Below are 19,949 nucleotides of genomic sequence, written 5' to 3'. Positions count from 1 at the left end.
CGCTTCGCTTCTCGTAATAACATCTATTATTTCAACATTCTTCTCGATCAAAGGAAATAACGAAGAAAAACATCGGGCATGTCAAAATTCTAATTCATAAATTTCAATCCATAAACGATCCACAAACATCATAACAGACTAAAAGATCAACGAGGTACTTGAGAGTCTTCGTTCGACCTTCCTATTGTAATAATATCTATTATCTCGACATTCCACTCAATTAGAAAAAGGAGCAAGGAAAAACAGCCTGTCAACACCTTATCAAAATTTCAATTCATAAATTTCAATCCATAGAGAACCATCAAAATTATAAGAAACTAAAAAAGATCAACGCGGTACTTTAGAGACTTCATTCGACCTTCCGGATCCTTCTTCCGACGGCCAAACAGCGGCAGCGACAGTGAATACGTGCAAGTTGCAGAAAGTGCGACAAAAGTGCAAGAAACATGGCCGCCGACGATAGGGTTTACTTGGAACACTTGTGCATGCAGGTAAGCCACGCACGTACACACACGGTCAATTGGTCGTGCGGACTGCCTCTGTGAGGTGCCTCGTTGAGGTACCGCCCTCCGGAAGTACGGCCCTGTCTCACCCTCTCTTCCCTTCCCTTTTGGCTCCCTTTATCCGACTTCGTCAACGACTCGTTCACTCTCTCGTTTTGCAAAAGCGAACACACGCGGTCGTGTGTACACATCTATCAATGACAAATGCTCTTGCGTGACCGTACTTTGCTAGAGTAATGAATATCAGCTACAATTCCCAAGGTGCCAACCGCGTTTCACCGTCGTAATTAAACTCCGTGGCTGTGGCTACCAGTTAAAAGATCAACGTTTAGTTACTAATAGGTCGGGAAAGATCGAGTCGGCGAGCCGTGCCCATCTTCTGGATAATGATCTTCTTTTCGGTGAACATGTAGAATCAACACGCTCTACACTGTAGATTCTCGCTCGATGTTGTCGCTCACAAGGGACATCTGATTTTCTCACGATCTCCTCGCTCACATTATTTTTCAAGATACGGAGGAAGTAACGTGTTGTATCAGTGTCTTGAGAAAGGACGATGCTAATTTTCGGAGTGTAAAACGTAGCTCTAAACAATTACGTATAGAATTCTTGATATTATCGCTGATGAACAGACATTATTTTGATTTCATCAATAACGATCGATGAAACGATAATGATTGCAATTTTGCGCGTTTACGAACTGGGATTATAGTACTTACACTGTTTTTTAAATACGGCATACCATCAGCTTTATGGTTGTATCTGTTAAATAAGATGTCCGTGGAAATGACTTATTTAAAAGCACTGGCTTTTTGTTGAGAAACCGCCGATAGAATTATTCAGCAAGGTAAGAAGAAATTTCACGTTCTACATGAGTTTTAGGCAAGGGAAGTATGGTTGGATCACGAGCTAACAAGGCGGCCGGTGGTTATTTAAAATAGTTTTATGACTGTTACACCGGTGGGTGCAGGATGCCGAGTAATTTGCCAGTAAACTGAGGCCTCCGGCAACTCTTAAGTCGGCCGAGGGTCTGATCATTATTATCTCCGTAGTAAAGAAATCTCTCGACCGCAGTGTTGCCGTGGGCGAGTTCCTCGTTTCCGACCTACACACGTGCAAAAAAAGAAAAGGTTCTTGCTACTGCTAACATCCTTTGTCTATCATAACGTAATAGACCTTGTACACGCTCCACTTTGAAATCACAGCGTTTGAATTCAAGGATCTGTATCGAGAAAGTTTTATTAATTTAATTAGTAAAAATTTTACGAGGGGCGAAACGGAGATTTCCATTCCATGATCTTCGTTATGAATGATCTTCGTGAGAAATTAACGAGACACCAAGACTGCAAAATCTCAGCATCGCCAAAACAAATAGAAAGAGGAAAAAGACTAAAAAACGCGAGAGAAGCTTTAGTCCAGCTATCGGGGCTGTATATCATCGATTATACCACTTAATATTCGAGGAAGCAGCTTACCTCTCCGGCTGTTCTCTCGATTCTTTTGTTTCCGAGAAACGAGGAGAGAGGAAGAGCGTTTCTGGCCGGGCTACCCCCAGACAAAATCAAAAAGAGACACACTGGGGCTTAGAGCTGGGTCCACTTTGGTTGGCAGGTCTCGGGGGACACGCGACACTTTGGGTGGCCGTTCGCTCATCCGCCGGATAATGGATTCCAGGGCTACACCTTGGCATCAGTTATTTTAATCCGACGATTAAAAATGTCAGACACATGTTCGTGAACGGCGCGATCCCGTGGCTGCAGGCTGTGCAACTTTTGGGGATTATGTCCCCTGTGGCCCAACAGGGTGAGACGAAAGGCACTGTCGTCCTTCAGCCACGCCAGTTTTCACCCGATCTTCGCGACCAACAGATTACGGGGCTGTTGCTCGCGACTGGAAATTTGTCCACCGCGAGAACGACTCTGTCCTGGACAGCGGTGGTCCGATGAGATCCTCGCGCGAGATTCAACGATGTCTCGCGCTTTCGCTCGTTAGTCGTTTTGCTTGTCTAACGTCGCGAGGAATTTATCACTGTGACGAATTGATCCGAAGGATTCGCCAGGGGGGGTCCGAAATTGTATATGTCGTGTCGATGTACAGTATACTTTCAGCTGAGAAACAAAAGAACGTAAAAGGATCGTGAACCTAATGCGATCCGGTAACCTAATGGCATTTGAGAAAAAATATTTTTTAGAGCAAGATACGAGGAATAATGTACGAGATGTATTTATAAAATAGAATTCTATACTTTATTTAAACCTTCCTTTTCACAGTATTACCCTCCTTGATCGAAAAGATGTAGATCATGTCGATAGATATCATCAAAAAATCTACTTTGTCCAAAATCTCAAGCTAACAACAAGAAACACACGACGCGTTATCCAGATTTTCACATACGATCGACTTATGCGTTTTCCAGAATTCGATCCTAAAATGATACGCTATCGAGACAGAGGATAAGGCTTAAGGTGCGGTGTGCACAGGTGTCCCGACGCACGGGGCGCTTTTCGAAGGATGGCGTCCGCGGGGGCGGAGACGGAGGAAGCGAGGACACGCACACACGTGCTCGTCCCTTGAAACGAGGGTGAGATACGAAGCCGCCATCGAGGACGCGATGTTTCGAGCAGGCCGTCGTTTCGCTTGGTGCTCTCCGTCGGCAGGAAGTCTGCCTGATACCTGACCGTCGAACGATACCATCGACAGCCCGTACATGCGTCTAGATTCTAGATGTTTCACAAGCAACGTTTATTATGGTAATTTTCTTGAATTTAGGTAACGATATTCCTCGAAAGGTGTATTAATTTTTAGTATTTATTAGGGAAACGTTATACACGGTGCTCCGTTTTTTCACTAAAGATTTATTTTGACGATTATATATGTATCGAAATTGAAGGATCAGGTTTTGTAATAACACGTTATCGAATTTCTCGCGTTACCTCGCACGTATGCTCGTAATGAAATCACGGTAAAATATACATTTCATAATTTATCGACGGTAGTAGGCGAATGAAACTGTTGCATAAAACGTCAATTTCCACCTTAGCTCGCTCCACTACTACGTGCAGATCACATTCCTTAACTTCTTTTTACACGACGCAACTGACGACGTAACTGAACTTTAAACTGACCTTTTTTCTCGAACGGATAGCGCCACAACCATTTCTCCCAAGAACACAATTACCCGCGTTCTTGTAAAACTACACGCAGTTTCCCAAAACCGAGACCACTTTCAATCAACAGAACCCTAAATAAAATTAACATCTTTCAGATTATGGTTACAGTGAACGCATGTTCATAAGAATCTATGCATATACTTAATTGTTCCGGAGTAGTCGTCGTCGTTGTAACTGTTTCAGCCTAAGACTAATCATAGCTATAGTCTCAGATAATTACTATATCAAGAAAATTATAGTCGACACATTAAATTGTTTGAAAAAATTGAAATCTGCCTCGGATAAGAGCAACGACCATAAAATTAACTCCAACCTAAGCAACTGGAGAAACAAGACACGTTTGCTGGTAAGGCGGTTCCATTATAAACTCGGAAGAGAGTAGACGAAGGATGGAATCACGAGGAGATACCACACCCCGCTGCGAGCAGCGGATTCGCGCGCGTGTTAACACGTCTGTTTCACGCGGTCGCGTGTAGAACGCGCGTGCACACACGCCACACACCTGTCCGGCGACATCAGGGTATACTAGGGGAAGTGTCGCTAACTAAGTTGCTCTCGCCTCGAAATTCCTTCTATCTGTATCAGCGTACGATGTACCCAGCCACTCAGGAAATAACGGTTCACCGAGCACGTAGCACCGGGCCTTTGTCTTATTTCACAGCAGCGTAGCTCCGTTTATGGTTTTATTGGACCGTAGTAGCGCGTGCAACGCCCGTCCTAGCTTTTCCAACAACGGAACGTACAAGAAATAGGTTTGGATACGTGTCTTCAGTTGGATAGTGATCCATGAGAGTTATAGATAGATTAAATAATTTTAAAGTGCAATATGATTCCACTTACTCGAACTTCAGGAGAAAACCCTTTTTGTTGAAAAATTAAATGTTAATAAAAATTTCGTTCGGAAAAATAAAATTCTATTGTATTTATTTTATTATTTATATTCTGTTTTCACACACATGATGAAGTATCAACAACAACGCGTAAAACATAGAATACAAATTACAATTAAATACCTTAAGATTAAGATCAGACTGCTGCAACCACGATAAGACACCATGATAAGAGTTTGAAGATAATTACGGTTATGGAGTTGAAAGTTTAGATATACGGTATTTCATAATTAAAAAATTTGTGCGATACATGGTGATTTTATCAGCAAACGACGGGAAAGAAGAAGAAAAACTGAATACGTTATCTGCTGACTGCACGAGATATACTAGCTCTGCTAATAATATTCGAGAGCAGAGAAAATATTTCCCTTATCTATATGATTCCTTGGTAATCTCCTTACGTGATTTCGTAATTATTTAGAAAGTACTGCGAGTAATTTCCCAATCTAATTTGTATTATTACTAATTAGAGCATATAGGAGGATTTAAAGTAATAAGCTGAGGAATATTTTCCTATAATTTAACTAACCTTTTTCACGCTTCGCTGACAGACTTTTTATACGAAATTGCTCATTGGAAAATGTGGAAGGTGAGACTCAGACCTTCAGTTTTATTATCTTTTCACGTGGTTATACTACGATTCCAAGGATGTTGATTTCCGTCTCTGATAAATTAATATATATTATAGTACATAAGTAATGAGTAATGAAGTTCTGAACCGTTAATTTCCTATCTGTAACGCGTTACAAGAGTGGTGCATCGATCAAGAGCCGTGTAGCCCACAGCTCGCGGAGTATTCAATCTCGATTTACTCCCAACAACCAATTATAGTATCTATCTGCAACATTGTATAGAGGCGAATAGTATCAAATTATGATACAAGCGTACTAGAAAATAACTAAACCAGAGGGTAGGCCGGAACAATTATTACATTGTTACAGGGCATATATACGCGCTAATACGTAATTACCACGGTCAACAAGTTGTTCGTACGGACGTTAGGAAACCCGTGCATCGTATATTCTTATCTACGCTCTATTCACACATTCTATACAGTATGTATCCCCTATCATGCATAAATATTTGGGCACCTGGTATAAATTAACTTTATTATCGAGATAAGACCAGAGACGAAAAATCGATTTACAATTTTTTTTCACTAATTTATTTTATACGTTTCTAATAATAAGCAATTGTCGAATTTCGTAAAACCAAAAATCTCGCGTTTTTAAAACCGGTATGAATGGGATTTATCCAACATCTCGAATTTCGAAGACTCTATATACGATGTAAACTCGAGAGGAACGAACCCTCTGGTTAAACGCGAACGTCTCGCTTAAGCGTTCGATTCCGGCGATGTAAAAACTTCAAAGCATCGTAACTACACCTATTACCGTCCGAACCTCGGTTCCCTCGAATATAAAACCGGCAACTTGCCGCCTCGTGAATTCACCAACAACTTCGGGCCAGGCCGCGTCTTTTTTTCTCGCCGTGGCGGACCTCCACTTACTAATTAACGTAACCGGACCATCAATTTGAAATTGATCGGCCTTTTTTGCCGAAAAGTGATTCGAGAGGAAGGCACCGTGCGCGACGAGCATGAGACCGGTGTACGTCCCCCCGAAATCCTGAAGAAATTCGTTTATTCGTTAGTACTGTGTTCCTCTAATTCGTCCAAGAATCAGTGTTCCAGAAGCAGGCTGCTTGGTAAGCGACAAAAACAGAGGCTGTTTCGTGGTTGCTGCTTTAAAAGCAGCATGTATCTTGTATGTTTGTTGATTCGATCATCGAAGCTGTCTGGAATGACGGCGAAATACATCGTAAGTGACGCGGCACAAAATAATATCGATAAATCAGGTTGCGCGTCTAGTCGAGTATAAATTCAATTTAATCAAATGACTTGCTTCTCTCGCTGAACCCATCTCCCTGCTAGATATTCGGACAAAGAAGCGCGCGAAATACTTATTATGAATATTAACGATTGGAATCTCCACCTCTTCGTTCATCGACGAGACGCTACAGAAGATATACACCTCCGCTTATGGATATTAGGATACTTGCTGATCTCGTGTAATTATGAACCTAAATTATCGAAGGAACGATTAAGCGGTTAAAAGTATTCGCTCGAGATAAGGATTTAAAATACGCGAAATGATTTGCAAACGTTGTCTACAAGAGCGATGGAAAAAAAATGAGTTAAAGGTTGCATATCGAAACCCACGTTCTTTTCATTTAAATCTCATTGAGAAAATATCGAAAATAGCGTAAAATTGTATTCTGACAACGATTCTTCCGAAAATAACAAAGCCTCAACCAGCGATCAGTACGAATGAATTTCAATACAGAACTTCGAATGTAGCGAACTCCAAGGCCCAATTAGCGACATTGACGGACACTGGCGAAAGAGGAGAGAAAATTCGTGAGGGGGAGCGAGTACACGGAATACGCGCACGTCGCATCGTCGCGCAACGCATGATCGGCAAAGTTTCGCAGCAGGCCACCTTGAAGCGGTCTACTGTATAAGGCAATGACCGCCGCGACTAATTAGACTATTAGCCAGCCGATCAAGGCAGAGGCCGCGTCGAAAAAGGCGAAAGCTACGCGGCTCCATCGACGTGAGCGAATGCGGTCGCCGTGCACGAACGTCGCGGCACCACGAGGCGTGAATTACGGCGCGAACTTCTTGCAGCTGCGAGTTGACTCGAGATCCTGCGCACGCCCACGTGCGTATGCGCGACTTCGCCAGGATCGTCCGTTTTCAATTAGCGTACGCGTGACCACGCGCGAGCGTACGTGTGCGATAGGAAGACGGAGACGTTCCACGATTGTTAATCATTGATCTAGGAAAGAAGGCGAAACGAGTGTGGCGAATATGGCTACGTGGTTGTTAGAAATATCGAATGATACTTTGATCAATATCAACTGACAAAAGATATTTACGTCATAAATATATCGAAAATTCGATAAAATATAGAAATCAGGTTGAATTATAGCTGCAGTTACAGACGTCGATCGATCAAAAACATCGAATTACTTTCCTATACTCTTCGCTTATTACTGGTTTATGTGAGAACTTGTCAGGCAAATGGCCTGGCGTGTACTAATACCCGATACTTATCGAAGGACTGGTCGAGTAGGGATGAAGATACGAGAACGATACGGGAGCATATAGAGAACACCGTGAATACTAATTTCATGAAACATTCTTCGACATCTGCCCATAAAATGCGGTACATAAAATTAAAGTACGAGCATGAAACTTTTACCGTGTAGGAAATAACGGTCTGTAGTTGAATTACACGGAATGTCACACAAAATTGTAGAATCAACAAGTTTAATCGTATCGTTTACAATATCTGAACGATATTCTTGAGAATCTGTAAGATCAAACAAGAACACGTTTCGCGAACGTTTTTAACGACGCTCGCTCGTCGTATCGTCGAGGATAGCTAATAAAGTAGTCTAAGAGACAGACGATATTTCTTGGACGAGCTAAGTACCACGATGAGAAATGATCGAGGCTGAATCTCGAATCTGAACGAGCAGGTCGCCGTTTTCCAGGTGCGAGCCGTTCAGCTTGCAACGCCGGTGCAAACCACTCCATAATTCGCGGGTCGTCGTGAATTATGGCGGGTAGCCTGTATGCACCTAACAACCCACTTCTCATCGAGGCGCGATCGTACGCTTGCCTACGTATAATGCCTTCGTGTAGCTGTATTATCCCGGTCGGTAGCGTCCCTACGTAACATTATATCACGCAGACGCGCCCACGCGGCGCTGTTTATGTCCCAGTCCGCAATCCACGTGCTTGCTGAGTATATTTGGAGGAGAATCCACGGACGGATGTTGAAATTGTTAATGAAGCTCTTAATAGAAGTTCGTGGAATTGGAAAGATTTCGTTATGGCGATTATTGGAGTCTCGGACGAAGAAAATAATCGAGTAGACGAGAGAGACGCGAAAAGATCGTAAAAGTGGGGAAATTCTTAATTCAAGGGTCGAAAATTTTAGGTCTGGTTTTTCAATGATAATGATATAAATAATAAATATGATAAATAACCTTCTCGTGTGTTCTTCGTATAGAATACATTAAACTGCCGATCAAACGGTAATTTTAAACCTGGTACTAAAAAATGCATACCACCTACTTTCGTTCGTAACGCCCTATAACGCAAAATTCGTGTTTTAGCAGTTGGTCGCATATCGGGTATAAAAGCGAAGATGAATTGGATAAATTCATGGAAATTTTCTGGCGGCTAACAGGCGACGAGTGAGCGGTCAAGTGAAAAAAAGTTTGGCCGGAACGGTTGCGTAATTGATGTTGAAACTTGACGGTGTTTACAGCGAATGAATCGACCGGGGGGGAAAAAAGCATGAAAATCACGGGGAAAAGAGGGCGCGACGCGTTACACCACGCCAGGTAATACGTATCCGTCTGGCAATCTGTGTCTTCGTCACTTTTATGGATTCTGTACGCTCGAGTTCACTTGAAACGGCGACACGCGTGTATTTTATGACGTGTCTCTAGCAGCGAGCACTGAATATGCTCGTGGCTCGCAAAAATAACCGCAGAAACACGAAACGGAATTTAAAAAAAGCCCTGCCACGAAATAAATGGCGTAACGCGCCTATGATAAAGCGTCGTGCCAGAGATCGGGATTGTCGCCGTTTGAATTACGGTAACGCGAATTCCGTCGCTCGCTACGTTAGCAGCAGAAATCTCAGTGGCACATAGAAAAACGGTGGGAACGATTCCGTTTAAAAATCCCCAAAATTGCGAACCATGTAAGATAAGGATTCCGATAATTCTGTTTTTTATGCGTTCGAGCATTTTTACTTTAAGCGACTCGAGGCGTTGAATGGTAAAAATTTCTCAAGTTGAGAATTTGCTATTACAAAATTTGAGGATTTAAATATTTGAGGATTTGAACATTCGCGAGTTTGAAGATTAAAAACTTTTGAAATGTAGTCGCTTCCGAACAAATGCAAAGATAGAAAAATTTAAGTATACACTCGTCCACGACTTGATATTTCAAACTTGCAGCTACCCAAACATTAAACAGAAAGATATAAGAATCCGAGAAATTCAACCGTTTACACCTCGAAACGTTCGTCAAAACCCAATTACCGATATTGCGATGACCAGTAATTATAGGGCTCGTGAAAAGCTAATTTTACCGTGATCGTGGAATCAGAAACGGCAGACTGGCGAAACCACGGAGCCAAAGGCTTGGTTCACGCAGAAGTGAGGTGTGCGATAGCGATCTGAAAACGACATTCCCGAAACGGCGCGGCGAAAGGGAAGGAAACTATTGGAATCTCCCGGCCAGCAGGATCGTGGCACGGCCGTGCCAGGGGAATATTTACAGCGAAGAGGATCGAAAAATCGCGACGGGAGTATAATGGCACCGCGTGCCCCCTGAGCCGCAAGATCGGTCTCGCTTATCGCCGGATCGCGGTGTGAATTTTTGCGTGAAACACGTGTTAAAACATGCGCGAACGTCACGTAGATTGCACGGCAAATCGAGCACCACGGTGAACACCGAAAGTCGTTTCGAAACCCAAGGAATCAAGCGAAGATCCGAAAGGCTGAGGTAACGTTCCAGTCAACTCGTGTAACAGCTACTTTAATAACGCGTTTTAACGGCGTTTTTAAAGACGATATTTAACGGGATATTTGGATTTAGAAATAATTCCTTTTATAATTGGATCAAAAATTTAACTACGTTAAATTAAATAATTTATAATATTTGTCTACTATTTAATGCTTACTTGAACCGAATAGCCGTCCAGTTTGAACTGGTCTGCCCTTTTCAAATGAAATAAATATACAAGTTTTGAAGAGAAAAGAAAGAAAGAAGAAAGAGACGGGCGAAGCGTACAGCAATGGTACTACATAGAAACATGGAAGCTCGAATGCCGACGACTAAGTACGGACTTCGAAAAGCACACGGTACTATCGATGGGTCTCGGTCGTGGTATATAAATATATCCGCAAAGAACGGAGAAACAAATAGAACCGAAGGCAGGCAACAAAAGAGATAGAAGGATCGCGTTGGTCACCGTCTCTACATCGTCGTAGCGAGATTCACAGGCATCGAAGTAGCGTGCGCTCGCGCGCGTCCACCAGGACCACAATGCTATCTCTGCGGTGGGATCAAATTGTCGAAGAAGGAACGAGCATATTTCGCGTGACCCCGCGGTAAAAGCGCAGCAGCGCGAGCTGCGCGGCTCAATTCCTCTGAAATACCTCGATATATTTGTCGCTGTTCCTGCCACATGCTCGCTGTATATATACGGAGACGCAACCCTTCACCCTTACCCTCTCCTTACCCCGATCTCCCTTCCTCGTGCCATGGTTCCTCTCGATTCACGGTGCAGGCCTCTCCCGAGCTGCTCTCCACGGCATTCTTTGGAGTATAAATCTCGAGGGAATGCAACGAGTGGTTTACCTGCGCGACAGACCTGACTCTTGCCAGTGATCTCTTTGGTACCTGTAGCAAACTGATACAACTCGCTTAGGAACATTTTCGATATTTTAAATTTTTAGAGAAATTGTCAATCGAGCGGTGAATGAGTGATGTGTTTTATTTGTTGAGCGAAAATGTTTTTAATATCATGAGCCAGTCCGTTGTTCGATTTTTATTCTTTACATTTGCTCCAAAGATATGAAACATCGTTTGCCAACGCCAATAATATGTCAAAATTTTAAAAGAAAATGAACGACTCTGTTGAACAACTGCTAAATCCGATAACACGAGCTAGAAGACGAAATATGTATGAAATTCGCAAACGATCATTCCCTTATTGACAAAGTAAAAGTCTTCAAACAAACAATCGTTGTAACTCGCCCGTCACTGCCTAGTTGAGAGATATCGATACTTCTTGGCTAATAATTATATAAATCATCGGCGTGCAAGCGATCGAAGGCATCTTTCGGCGCGGTGCCCGGTCGGCTGCCAACACCTCCTCGACAGCGGCGCATAGTTCCTCGGCTGAGACGCGATATATACGTCGCGATATGTATCTGCCGTAAACCCATACTTAACAGCGTGTCGAGCCGCTCGTTCTCGCTGCACCGTGTCCTCTTTCTCCTTCCACGCTCCTCCATTCCAACCTCCATCGTTTCCTTTCAACTCCGTCCTCTTCCACTTCCTCTGCTTCGCTTCTTTCCTCTTTCTTTCTTCGTCCTCCGGTTCTACCCTTTTCTCGACCACGGAGCGTCCCAGCTACCCGCGCGCCTCCCTCTTTCTCTTTCTCTTTCTCCGTTTGAATGTGCATTAAAATGCCGACAACCCTCGCGGTCGTTCCGGCGTTCGAGCGTTCCACAGCTCGCAGCAACGAATTTCAATTCCTCACGATTTCGTGGCTGCGAAACGGTCGGCTATTTGCATGATAATTGCAGCGCGGTCTAGCTTGGATCGCCCGCCACGCTGCTCCAGATACGCAACAAACAACGTTTCTACCACTTGTAACAGATTAGATAGGCGCGGCCGTCCCATGGCGGAACGCGCTCGCTCGTTCATCCGTTTGCTGCGGCGACCGCACGCGCGCTCTTCTCACGGTTAGCGGTTTCGATGCGTGTGTCGATAGGCGGCTGCACGAACCGGATGAATATCAATGACGATACACGGCTATACGCCGAGCGCCACCAGACCCCTTGTCGTTTCAATTTCGAGGTCGATGGTTTACTTCGACGATAGTCCAAGTAGAGGGAACAACGTGTTCGAGATATAGGAACACGCATTGTCTACGTTTGATTTACGAGAGAAGACCATTCGTGCGTTATAAAGTGGTTTTGCCACGAAATAAGTTAAATGAGTACAGGAGTTGACCCTTCACCCGTGAATTATCGCCCACCGTGTCGAATTCGACGTTCGCTACGTGTCTTCCGGAGAACCTTTAGCGCGGCAGCTGCGCCCGCAAAAGTGGAGGACGCGCTCGAACAAAGAGAACGCATTATGCCACGATGCTCGTTAAGGCCACCGCTTTATCCAACCCGGCGAAACTTTGCGAAATGCCAATAATTGGCGCAAAAATGCCGAGTTATCTTAGCGGTGGCTGCACCTGTCGCGGCAACTGAAACGGACCAGCGTGCATGCAAATGCGAGGTCCGTTCGCATACCAGAGATTGATATCTGCAATAAGTCGCCGCGGTTAAACGAGGGTGTAACCTGCTGCACGGTTAACAAGCTATTCCCGACCCAAGGAGCACGCTTTTACGTGTCACGGGATATTTTCGCGGTTCGTGCTTTCCCTTGGAGAACGGAGGGTAAAAGGCACGAGAGATGGAAAAACAAGCGACGATTTCTTCCTGTTCGTCGAAAATCGGCCAGTCGAGATTTAACGACGGTTACGCGATAAGACTATCGTACTCTTCAGGAAATCTCGTTTGCGTGCGACGAACGGCACACGAGACGGGCGTGAATTCTGGGGAACTGGAAATCGTGAAACGAAGTGGCGACAGGACACTAAGGGGAGGGGGACATCCATTTTGATAACGATTTACGAAGTCAGGGCGAACGTACGCGTCGTTGGATGCTGGAAAATCGAGGCAATTCTCGGGAGACGTCGGGTAAGCAATTTTCTTATCGGGCCGTCATTTCCGGTCGTTTATCTCATGGCTTGTAGTTAAGAAGGGACATTGATTAAAGGGCCATTTTAACTCCGGCTAAAATACCCCCGCCGTAGTAGCCATCGTCGTTGCTCGTTGCTCTGTCTCCCAGTCAACTTCTTCACCACCCCCTCCTCCTCCCTTTGGGGGCCGGTTGCTCATTTCGCTCCTTTTGATTCAATTTACGAGTAAGAATGGCGTCGATAAAGGTACCAGACCTCCTGACCCCTCTACGCGAAATCCACCCCTTTCTCGTGCTCTTTCTTTCCACCACGATTCCAACTGTTTTGCCTCTGCATCGGAAATGTCCGCGTCTCCTTTTCCCAACAGTCGAGAACTACCTGGATCCAACTTCCTCTCGAAGGTGGTCGTGTTTCACCGGCCTTCCCCTAGTTCGCCTCGTTCTTTCCTCTTCCAGTTCTCGTGCAGGCTTACCTTCGGCCTTTTATCGCGCCGAGATCAAATCATTCGATTCCTTTCCACGACTCGAACGGCCATAATCGCCGGCCCGTACTACCTTCACTTCGAGGAGAAAAAGAGGGTCGCCGCTCCTATCTCCGCGCCTCCAATCTCTCCCTCTTGGCACGATGAATCGGATGGCTCTTTTAACTCGCGCCTGAACGACCACTAGGAGAGCTTGTTACGCTCGCGTCGATGTCAGGTCGGCGCGGCGCGGCGATCAGACTCGTCGAAGATACGGTGTAAAGAGTAAACTTCGATTAAGAAGTTCAATGTAAAAAATCGCGATCGTTAGCTTAAAAGGTGAAAGAGGCGAAAAAAGAAGACAGCAGAAGTCAATTCTAATAGAAACACGATACCTTCAACGTCGATACTAATATCGTGTCCCATTTCGCGGATGGGAGCAAATTTTCCGTGAAAATTTACATTTTAATAACAATCGCTCGCCGTGGCGAATTCACCGCGCTGTGTCGAGTACGATGGAAGGTGGCGAGCTGGGGAGGCGGTGAAAGAGGGTTGGATGGGGGGTTGGCAACGACAAGACGAGACCGAAGTTTGATATTTCGCCGAAAAGTCCTCGCATTGTCTAAAAGTTGATGGCGTCACCCCAAGGAGGAAGATAACATCTGGTGCTGCCTCCATCAACAACCCACCCCTGACGCCACCCCGCGAACCGAAGGAAACTCGTCTTCAATTATTCTTGCATCCCCACCGTTCCCCTCGCGAGTTCTTCCATCTCTTCGTCTCACTCGTCGCGTCGCCACCAGACGGTTCGCTCTTCCGCCACCCCCGTTTCTACCCTCCTCCACCCCTTTCTCCTCTACCGCCCCACTTTACCCGTCTTTCCGTCTGTCAGCCAGTTCAGACGAACAACGAATTTATGGAATTACGAAAGGCAAGGCGGAATTCATTTGCATCCCTGAAAAACGTATATAAATGCGACGTGTATATATGTACACACGGAAACGCGGTATCTGGAGAAACTCGACGCGGATGACGCTTCGTAGGGAGATCGGATTAATTGAATCGGTCTGTGGGATTCGGAAGATTCTAGGACGAGATGGGAATGTACTAGAACGCGATAATAAAACCACAATCAATTTTTTTAAATCGTTATAGTCTCGTTGACGGATCTTTCTGTACGCGTAGAATTCACCTGTAAAACTTTTTTTATGTAATGCGAGTGCTGTTCAATTATAAAACTAAAAGTAAATTTTTTCGAGTCACAGTATGCAATTTCATCGACAAGGAATTAATAATTTAATTAGACAGCCTATATCAAACAGCCCTCCCAAAACTTCCAATCTGATTTCTTTCTTTTCGTCTTTGGACACGAGTTTCCAAGGGTGCCGCGTTAAGTGGCTGCTAATCCTATCAATCAAAATATATTAAAAGCAAGGTCCGCCTCTGGGGTGTCCGTCCTACGAATTTCACCCTTTTAATAAACTGCCGCCGGAGGCGGTGAAGCCGGCACGATTTAAAGAGTTTTCGCGGGAAAGAAGCAAGCTGCGAGCGACGGGTCCGAGCAGAACCACCCTTTGAGGGCGGCGTAACTACTTAATTTCAAAGGACACCACGACGACGCCTTGCTCGCCTCGTCGCCGAGGATTTTCCTCGCCGCCTCTTTCTCTCCCTTGCCTTTGCATCACAAAGAAACCGCAGGAAATTCCGATTCTCGTCGACCGACATCGCAGAACCATCGAGAACACCTCGGTTTTTCCTCCATTTTCTTCTTTTTTTTATCAGATAACGTTCTTCTAATTTTTTTTTTTTTTTTTTAGTAATTTCCAGAAGTTACTTGATCTTTGTAGTTTTGCTTGATTGTTAAAACATTTATGTTCTTAATTTTTTGCGGGAGAATATAAATTTCTATGTAGGACAAAGAAGCATTTCCAAGGGAAAATACTTCGGTCATGATATTTCTCTAGTTATATATGGAAATAAAATGAGTGATACGCTTTGCTTGATATCGTTTCATCAACTTTAAACTTTGTAATCGCGTTCCCAGCCGAGACGGTAGCAATAATTTTCCACTGGAACGCAATCCGTGCAATTTCTTCAATCTCTAATTGATACGTTGAGAATCGGACGATGTCTGGGCAACGAACTGTACACCTTTTCAGAAAGTATTTCGCTGGCCGTAGCAGCGGAACATCATCGGGAATCTCGATGAAATAACACTCTTATAAATTTTCATTTCTCGCTTCGCGTATAACTCGAAGGTGTATTTCAGCCAGGCGGGACGAGAAGAAACTATTAATTATCTGACAGATTTAATTATCTCGCTCGGCCGTAACTCGAACAGGATCACGTGACTTCGTTTTCTACGGTCGAACTCGAGTCTGTGAATTAGCTGCCCTCGCATATAAAACGTTTTCCTTAGCGAAGACGATGAATCGAACGCGGAAACGCGAGAGTAAACGCGTATGTTGCGAAAAAATTGCCAGTAGTCGAGCATATTGTTCGTCCTCCTCCTTCTTCTTCCTCCTCGTTCTCACACAGCCGCTTATTCTCCATGCTTTCTCCAGCCGTTTCGCTTCTTTTTCTTCGTGTTCGAGAAACGGACGAACCGCTGCGTTATTTAACAACGGCCAGCACCGTTATCGTAGCGTTTACGTCGATAAAGCGCGCGCAATCACGGCTGGAATCTGACCGCGGCGTTCACACGTGTAACGACCACCGGCAGCCGTAAAGCAAACGCAATTTTCATAATTACACGTTGAACAAACGCGAAAACGCGGTACACGTCGGCCACTAGACACGCGAGATCGTTATTACGGCCCGTTAAATATCGTTTACTAATTAGTCTGGAAGATTGAGTCGCGTCGACTACTTTCAACTACTCGCACGACGATCAAAGCCTCGAGGTTGTTACACGAGAGTGTTACGAGAATGTTATCCCTTGTACTCGTGTTATTACATTTTAATAGCAAACAGCCTACCGGATTACCTTCGATTGTACCTGTTTTTAATTGCATATCTTCTAAATCACCTTATCCTTTTTTTCAGAAGTATTTCGACAGAGTTACTAATTAGAAGGAAACGACGTGTGTCGTGACACGAAGCAATTCAAAGCGAACGTTGCAATTTTCTTGCGGGATTTCATATAATTTTTATTGCGCGTCTTTTACGTTTTTATCGCATTCAAGTAAGAAAGTGCCGGAAACGATCGCGGGCAACGTTCCCAACAGCGAAAATATGAAAGCGAGATGCTGGTCGCCGGCAAGAAGAGACACGAGATTACTCCTTCCAGCAACGAGTCTTCTTGTCGAGCTACCAACATCGAGAAATTCCCATCCTAGTCGCAACTGGCTCCATCGTCTTCCTTGAAAAGGGTTACACGAGTAATGCCGTGACGTGCCGGCGTCTCGCGTTTCCTCGAATCCGCGGTTCAATTAAAAGGAACGCGCGTACGAACTGACGGATCGACGGTTTTGCGAACCGTTCGCACGTGTACCACTTTTTCCTACCGCTGAACACGATCGAACACGGGACTCCAGTGTAAAGACAGGCTGCTCTACCGAAGGAATTAATATGGTGCATTTCTTGCCGCTTGTAGCACCTGTTTCGTTACGAGAGATCTTGGTAATTGTACCGCGAACTATCGACCAAGTAATTGCTTTCTCGTTGTCTCGAGACTTCGATTCAGAATCTTCAGATTCTTTAGATTTTTTGAAAAGTTTTTAAAAATATCAGATCACGTTGTCAATCGTCCTAAGATATTTTATCGCGAAAAGAAATTTGAAAATCTTCGATTAAGTAAGGGTACGTAGATATTAGTGGGTAATGCGTCAGTGACACTCTGCAATGCCCGTATATCTAAATGTTCCGGTTATAATACGGCTCGTAATTCATCATGACGCATTATGACTTGATCTTCTAACAAGGAGGTTGTAAAACAGTTGCAGGCATAGTGAAGCGAACAGCAGATTATATTACATTTGCATCTTAACATACGTCAAATACATGCCTCCTGATCTACAACAAACAAAAGTACAACTTCAATTTTTGTTGGCAAAATATCTCCGAATCTGCCTGTATCCCCATTCAACAAACCTCCCGACTTAAAGTTTCCTCTTTCCACCAACTCCTCTAGAAGGTTGTCGAACGAGCACTCCATAGAAAAGGCGAATCATCCCCTTTTTGCAGCGATAGGTTGGCCAGTGTCCGTAACGGACTCGACGAAAAAGGAGCAGCATTACCGAGGCCACGGGGAACGAAGGAAGGACAAAGCGTAAGATCACGGAGAGCAGCTAGATAGCCGGAGGGAGCTCCTGATGGAACGGCTGGAATCCCTCCGTCGCATCCCCGCCGCCGAAGATGTGCCGGTAGGAAAGCTGGTAAGGTGCAAGGTACAATGCTTGGTGGGCACAGTGTGTCCGACGTTTCTCCGGGGAGCGATCAATGATAGGCCGGGGGTACGAGTCACGTGACCTCGCCGCGGGGAGTTCGCGCAATGCATCACCAACCAACCACCCAGACAACCCTCCTCCACCTCCTTGCCCTCCCTCCCGTCCTTCGAGTCTGCCTCCTGCGCCCCTCCGTTTCGACCACCCCCTCGACACCCCGCAACACCACCGTAACCAGCCGTCCCGCATCCTGCCACCCCACTCTTCACCTTTTAGCCACCCTTCTTCCACCCTCTCTCGCGCGCCTCACGCTTGGATCTCGTCCACCACCATCGCGACCACCACCACCACCACCATCACCATCGTCGTCGTCGATGTTTCCTTGTCCCACCACCACTACTACTAACATCGTCGTCGTCGTCGTCGTCGTAGTCGTCGTTACCATCTCGGCGTTTCTGTACTCTCTACGGCGCAGACACGCCGAGAGTACTAAACGGGGTTGTTGCTACGTTGCTCTTGGCGACCAGCAAGTGTCGTCCTCGTCGTCGACGTTGTCGTCGTCTTTGAGGAGACGACACTCCCCTGCACGCTCCTCTCACGTCCTTCGCATCGCCCTACTCGCTATCCCCCTTACTCGCCGTGTCTTCTGATTGATTTCGACCACCGCGATCGACTATTTATTCGCTTCGATTTCGGAGTAATTGAAGTAATTGGGTTATCCGGCAATCGTTACAGAGGAAACTTTTTCATTTTTCATAAACGTTACGACTTTCGAACAATTTTAATTCGGCGATCAAATAGAATTCTTTTAAATTGCAACAAAACGAAAAACTGTATTTTTCACGAACCCGTGTATATTTGTTGAAAAAACCAGCCGGTTACACGTCCCCTTTGCATCGAATGCATATTTCACGACCACGCGAACGATGTTCCGGCGCATAAAGACGCGAATTCGTATGAAAATCGAGAGCAACTGGCATATCTTCCGTTCTCGTTCGCAAGACACCAGTCAGCCCTGGCGAAAAATATTCATAATGGCATTTAAATTCCGCGGTCAGTCGCCTAGTTACACCGTTCTCGACAGCGGGATGGGCGAACCGCCACGCATTCGTATGAAAATGTACGGGAAGCCCGCGACCCCTGGGAAATCATGACGTCCGTTACTCGCATCCTGGAGACGCGGAAGGACTCCAGAAAAATTCCATGCATCTGTCAGCGCCGACGCTGCGACGCTCCACGTCGCCGACACGGTGCTAATGGTAACGAAATGACAAATCTGCGGAATCGCAATTTTTCCAGCTTTTTCAATATATTGCATATCTATATCTCTTTTGCGAGTAACTGAAATGGATGTCAAGTAGGTCGACTATAAAATAAAGATAATTGACGTGCTTTTTTAATTTTATCCCTTAGATGTTACAATAACTCGAGTTTTATTCTATCCGAATTTTGTTTCGATACTACCATCCTGTATTAATTCTGTTACTTTTAATCGCTGCAAATAATTGTTTTACCCCTTATCTAGTCTCGAGTAACAATGGAACATTTAATTCCACTTGTTTAACTTTATGCACTTTTTAATTTGGGAAATAGGTATATATTGCGACGAACCAGCCATGCTAATCTTTCGAAGGTGGTTATTCATTTTTGAAAAGAATAAATATAACGTGCAACGGCTTGTGATTTTTATACGACACTAGAAACGGTTTATAATGGTATAAATGTACGATCGTATTCATTAGATTCAATTTCGCTATAATGAAATTAAGGCTATATCTACCTGGCCATGTTTAAATTATAAACCAGGGGAAATTAGTAATAATCGTGGATTTATTCCGTTATTGGAATATCGAACATCGATGCATTAAATAACATCTCGTACGAACTCAACAGATCCAATAAAGCTACAGAAGTTACGTTTAATTTTCTTCGTACTAGGAAAGGCTTCTCTTCGTTCGGTTATGT

The 19,949-nt window shown here is 44.7% G+C and overlaps 2 long non-coding RNA genes across 6 annotated transcripts in view; one reads left to right on the top strand and one right to left on the bottom strand.

Moving 5' to 3' along the window:
* Positions 1–19,949, bottom strand: part of LOC138189917 (uncharacterized) — a 145,726-nt gene that overhangs the window by 118,176 nt on the left and 7,601 nt on the right. For all 5 annotated transcript variants that reach the window (XR_011176156.1, XR_011176160.1, XR_011176157.1 and 2 more), the window contains exon 2: positions 10,896–11,066. This is a non-coding gene — a long non-coding RNA (uncharacterized LOC138189917). The remainder of the gene's footprint in view (positions 1–10,895; positions 11,067–19,949) is intronic.
* LOC138189934 (uncharacterized) overlaps positions 1–19,949 on the top strand; it is an 88,298-nt gene that overhangs the window by 67,690 nt on the left and 659 nt on the right. The window contains exon 2 of the long non-coding RNA XR_011176163.1: positions 17,785–17,975. This is a non-coding gene — a long non-coding RNA (uncharacterized LOC138189934). The remainder of the gene's footprint in view (positions 1–17,784; positions 17,976–19,949) is intronic.

This window comes from Bombus flavifrons, chromosome 1 (genome assembly GCF_040668555.2).
Source record: "Bombus flavifrons isolate JBK064 chromosome 1, iyBomFlav1_principal, whole genome shotgun sequence".
Classification (NCBI taxonomy): domain Eukaryota; kingdom Metazoa; phylum Arthropoda; class Insecta; order Hymenoptera; family Apidae; genus Bombus; species Bombus flavifrons.
Note: the sequence above shows the minus strand (reverse complement) of the source record. Positions and strands in the feature narration are given on the sequence as shown.